Here is a 6,000-nt window from a genome sequence, read left to right as displayed (position 1 = left end):
GAATGCAAAGACAATATGTAGGACGTTGGCTCTGGATGTGCTATTTCAAAGTAAGGAATAGCATGCACAGAGTCCAAGGGTTCCCCTTAGAGGTAAGATAGTGGCAAAAAGAGATAATACTGATGCTCTATTTTGTGGTAGTGTGGTCGAGCAGTAGGCTTATCAAAGGAGTAGTGTTAAGCATTTGTTGTACATACACACAGGCAATACATGAGGAACACACACTCAGAGACAAATCCAGCCAATAGGTTTTGTTATAGAAAAATACCTTTTCTTAGTTTATTTTAAGAACCACAGGTTCACATTCTACATGTAATATCTCATTTGAAAGGTATTGCAGGTAAGTACTTTAGGAACTTTGAATAATCACAGTAGCATATATACTTTTTACATAAAACACAAATAGCTGTTTTAAAAGTGGACACAGTGCAATTTTCACAGTTCCTGAGGGAGGTAAGTTATTGTTAGTTTAAACAGGTAAGTAAGTCACTTACAGGTTTCAGTTTTGGGTCCAAGGTAGCCCACCGTTGGGGGTTCAGAGCAACCCCAAAGTTATCACACCAGCAGCTCAGGGCCGGTCAGGTGCAAAGGTCAAAGAGGTGCCCAAACCAAATAGGCTATAATGGAGAGAAGGGGGTGCCCCGGTTCCAGTCTGCCAGCAGGTAAGTACCCGCGTCTTCGGAGGGCAGACCAGGGGGGTTTTGTAGGGCACCGGGGGGGACACGAGTCAGCACAAAAAGTACACCCTCAGCAGCGCGGGGGCGGCCGGGTGCAGTGTGGGAACAAGCGTCGGGTTTCCAATAGTTTCCTATGGGAGACCAAGGGGTCTCTTCAGCGATGCAGGCAGGCAAGGGGGGGGCTCCTCGGGGTAGCCACCACCTGGGCAAGGGAGAGGGCCTCCTGGGGGTCACTCCTGCACAGGAGTTCCATTCCTTCAGGTGCTGGGGGCTGCGGGTGCAGGGTCTTTTCCAGCCGTCGGGAAATGGAGTTCAGGCAGTCGCGGTCAGGGGGAGCCTCGGGATTCCCTCTGCAGGCGTCGCTGTGGGGGCTCAGGGGGGACAACTTTGGTTACTCACAGTCTTGGAGTCGCCGGAGGGTCCTCCCTGAGGTGTTGGTTCTCCACCAGTCGAGTCGTGGTCGCCGGGTGCAGTGTTGCAAGTCTCACGCTTCTTGCGGGGAGTTGCAGGGGTCTTTAAATCTGCTCCTTGAAACAAAGTTGCAGTTCTTTTGGAGCAGTGCCGCTGTCCTCGGGAGTTTCTTGTCTTTCTTGAAGCAGGGCAGTCCTCAGAGGATTCAGAGGTCGCTGGTCCCTTGGAAAGCGTTGCTGGAGCAGGTTTCTTTGGAAGGCAGGAGACAGGCCGGTGAGTCTGGGGCCAAAGCAGTTGGTGTCTTCTGTTCTTCCTCTGCAGGGGTTTTTCAGCTCAGCAGTCCTCTTCTTCTTGTAGTTTCAGGAATCTAAATTCTTAGGTTCAGAGAAGCCCTTAAATACTAAATTTAAGGGCGTTTTTAGGTCTGGGGGGTTAGTAGCCAATGGCTACTAGCCCTGAGGGTGGGTACACCCTCTTTGTGCCTCCTCCCAAGGGGAGGGGGTCACATCCCTAATCCTATTGGGGGAATCCTCCATCTGCAAGATGGAGGATTTCTAAAAGTTAGAGTCACTTCAGCTCAGGACACCTTAGGGGCTGTCCTGACTGGCCAGTGACTCCTCCTTGTTTTTCTCATTATTTTCTCCGCCCTTGCCGCCAAAAGTGGGGGCCGTGGCCGGAGGGGGCGGGCAACTCCACTAGCTGGAGTGTCCTGCGGTGCTGGAACAAAGGGGTGAGCCTTTGAGGCTCACCGCCAGGTGTTACAGCTCCTGCCTGGGGGTGGTGTTAGCATCTCCACCCAGTGCAGGCTTTGTTACTGGCCTCAGAGTGACAAAGGCACTCTCCCCATGGGGCCAGCAACATGTCTCGGTTGTGGCAGGCTGCTGGAACCAGTCAGCCTACACAGATAGTTGGATACAGTTTCAGGGGGCACCTCTAAGGTGCCCTCTGGGGTGTGTTTCACAATAAAATGTACACTGGCATCAGTGTGCATTTATTGTGCTGAGAAGTTTGATACCAAACTTCCCAGTTTTCAGTGTAGCCATTATGGTGCTGTGGAGTTCGTGTTTGACAGACTCCCAGACCATATACTCTTATGGCTACCCTGCACTTACAATGTCTAAGGTTTGGCTTAGACACTGTAGGGGCACAGTGCTCATGCACTGGCGCCCTCACCTATGGTATAGTGCACCCTGCCTTAGGGCTGTAAGGCCTGCTAGAGGGGTGTCTTACCTATACTGCCTAGGCAGTGAGAGGCTGGCATGGCACCCTGAGGGGAGTGCCATGTCGACTTACTCATTTTGTTCTCACTAGCACACACAAGCTGGTAAGCAGTGTGTCTGTGCTGAGTGAGGGGTCTCCAGGGTGGCATAAGACATGCTGCAGCCCTTAGAGACCTTCCCTGGCATCAGGGCCCTTGGTACCAGAGGTACCAGTTACAAGGGACTTACCTGGATGCCAGGGTGTGCCAATTGTGGATACAAAAGTACAGGTTAGGGAAAGAACACTGGTGCTGGGGCCTGGTTAGCAGGCCTCAGCACACTTTCAATTCAAAACATAGCATCAGCAAAGGCAAAAAGTCAGGGGGTAACCAGGAGGCATTTCCTTACACAATAGAAATTTTAATATATTAAAATCAAGCAGGCAAAAAAATATATATATACACCATGTACAAAATATATACCAAGCATAGTAGTCCAGGTAGTGCTCCAATTAAGTCTGTGGAACACTGGGCCCACACGGTATGGGCGAGGCCCACACAAGATCCCCGACCATGACGGAGAGAACACTGCAGGGGCATCAGAGTGCAAGAAAACAGGCACCTCAGGGGGAGGGAAAGGGGGGGCACCTCAGCCGCTTGAGTGCATGACGCCAAATCCACGAGAGGGCCACATGCCCACTGTTCAATCCTGGGGAGTGCAAAGCCACAGTCTCTCAAGTCTCTACAGTGGGTGGGTTGCCCACTGTTACATCCTGGGGAGTGCAAAGCCACAGTCTCTCAAGTCTCTACAGTGGGTGGGTTGCCCACTGTTCCATCCTGGGGAGTGCAAAGCCACAGTCTCTCAAGTCTCTACAGTGGGTTGGTTGCCCACTGTTCCATCCTGGGGAGTGAAAAACCACAGTCTCTCAAGTCTCTACAGTGGGTGGGTTGCCCACTGTGCAATCCTGGGGAGTGCAAAGCCACAGTCTCTCAAGTGGATAACAGTCTCCACTGATTCTGGAGGGGGCATGGTGCCCAGAGTGCTTCATCCTGCTAAGGACAGAGGTAGTGGATGGATCTCTCCACTGGTTCTGGAGGGGGCTTGGTGCCCAGAGTGCTTCATCCTGCTAAGGACAGAGGTAGTGGATGACAGTCTCCACTGGTTCTGGAGGGGGCATGGTGCCCAGAGTGCTTCATCCTGCTAAGGACAGAGGTAGTGGATGGATCTCTCCACTGGTTCTGGAGGGGGCTTGGTGCCCAGAGTGCTTCATCCTGCTAAGGACAGAGGTAGTGGATGGATCTCTCCACTGGTTCTGGAGGGGGCATGGTGCCCAGAGTGCTTCATCCTGCTAAGGACAGAGGTAGTGGATGACAGTCTCCGCTGGTTCTGGAGAGGGCATGGTGCCCAGAGTGTTTCATTCTGCCCGTGACGTACTCAGTAGCGTCAGTGCCCTTGGCGCTCATGGGCCAGGTGTGCTTGAGATGGAGGTGCCCTGTTCAGCGGTGCTTGAGACGGCGGTGCCCTGTTCAGCGGTGCTTGAGACGGCGGTGCCCTGTTCAGCGGTGCTTGGAGCGGCGGTCTCCTTTGCAGTGACTCAGCTGCTGGCGGTCCTTCATGGCCCAGGGGGGCTTGTGCTGGCGGTCCTTGATGGCCCAGCGGGGCTTTTGCTGGTGGTCCTTCATGGCCCAGCGGGGCTTTTGCTGGCGGTCCTCTCTGTCCCAGCGGGGCTTTTGCTGGCGGTCCTCTCTGTCCCAGCAGGGCTTGTGCTGGCGGTCCTTCATGGCCCAGCGGGGCTCTTGTTGGTGGTCCTCTCTGTCCCAGCGCGGCTTGTGCTGGCGGTCCTCTCTGTCCCACCGGGGCTGGTGCTGGCGGTGGCCTCCTGGGCAGCTGGGCTGGTGCTGGCGGTGGCCTCCTGGGCAGCTGGGCTGGTGCTAGCGGTGGCCTCCTGGGCAGCTGGGCTGGTGCTGGCGGTGGCCTCCTGGGCAGCGGGGATGATGGCGGTCTTCTCCACCGTGCTGCTCTTCCCAGACTTGCTGACTTTATTGTGCCCCTTCCCAACCTTGGAAGGTGTCGCAGCTGACTCCACACTCCCACTGGGACCCCTGGGAGCGGCTTTGGTGGCTTGAGTCTTCCCCCTCTCCCGCCGGGTACTGGCCAACTTCTGATGCTTCACAGGTGGGGGACTGTCTGTGCTGTGGCTCCGTGCCACACTGGCTGCCCTGGTGGATGGTGTACTCCAGATTCCGGTGACTACAGGCACCACTGGTCCCGGAGATGTTGTGGCTGAGGTGCTAGTTCGGGCCCTAGGAGACAGACGGGGTGGGGAAGGTGTGGGAAAGAGGACAAGGTTGAACAGGAAAAGTTTTTTGGGAACACTGGGACGGGTAGCTGGAGGGGGTTTGGGAGTGGAGGGAGAGGTTGTGGTTGTAGGAGGTGTTCGTTTGCTGACTTTGGGTGAAGGTGCATGTGCTGGAGGCTGTAGTGAGGTGGATGGCTGTTGGGTGGGTGTGTGCCTGCATTTGTGTATCTTGGGAGGGGCATCACAGACACACTGGGAGAGGACACAGGGGACGTGTGAATGGCAGTGGGGGTGGTGACTGCACGTGAGCGGGGTGTGGTGGTGGGTGTGCTGATGATGGTAGTAGTGGCTGTAGAGGTAGTGCATGCAGGTGTGAGTATAGACGAGATTGGGAGGGAGGAGGGAGACGACGAGGAGGGGTACACAGTGGAGGCAGTGTATGTTGGTGTGTCTGCATGTGTGTGATGCTTGCGTGAGTGCCTGTGGGATGTGTGGTGCTTATGTTTGCCTGAGCTTCCCTTGTGTGTTGACGTGTGTGCATGCTGGTCTGTAGGTGTGCTTGTGATAGGCTGGGGTACAGGGGATTGGGTCTGGGTGGAGGAAGGTGGAGGGGAGAGGCTAGACACAGGGACAATGGCTGCCATCAGTGCTGAGGCCAGAGTCTGAAAAGCTCGCTGAAGGGCCGCCTGACCAGAATGAATGCCCTCCAGGAATGCATTTGTTTGTTGCAACTGCCTTTCTACACCCTGGATGGCTTTCAAAATGGTAGACTGCCCAACAGTGAGGGACCTGAGGAGGTCAATGGCCTCCTCACTGAGGGCAGCAGGGGTGACTGGGGCAGGGGCTGAGGTACCTTGGGCGAAGGTGATGCCCACCCTCGCGGGCACGGGCGAAGGCTGAGGGGCTGCTGGGAGGGCGGTGCTGGAAGGGTGGGTGGCGGCTGTACCTATAGATGGGGGGCACAGATGTTGCCGTCACCACAAGGGAGCTCCCATCAGAGGACGAGTCCGTGTCACTGGTGTCAGCTCCTGTCCCCGCCGTGGAGCTCCCCTCACCCTCCATCTCACTGGTGAAGTCCGATTCCGTAGTGTGGCCCTCCATGGCCATGTGGGATGCAGCCACCTCGTGCTCCGGGGCCACTGCTCCTACGCCTGATGATGCTAATGCACACAAGAACAGGGAGACCACAAAAAGGGGGAGGACGACAGAAGAAAGACATGTTGAGTGCATGCATTACGGCTACCGTTGGCGGACACGATAGACACAGAAGCCCCCTGCACTACGCCGCGCTCTTGGGCTCCACTATTCAATTCCTGGGAAATGGCCTACTAGGCTATGGACGACATCTGCACACATGGATGACACAGGGGCATGACTAGGTGTACTTGGCACTCTACAGAGGTGCGGTGGGGTG

This window comes from Pleurodeles waltl, chromosome 1_1 (genome assembly GCF_031143425.1).
Source record: "Pleurodeles waltl isolate 20211129_DDA chromosome 1_1, aPleWal1.hap1.20221129, whole genome shotgun sequence".
NCBI classification, from domain to species: Eukaryota; Metazoa; Chordata; class Amphibia; order Caudata; family Salamandridae; genus Pleurodeles; species Pleurodeles waltl.
Note: the sequence above shows the minus strand (reverse complement) of the source record.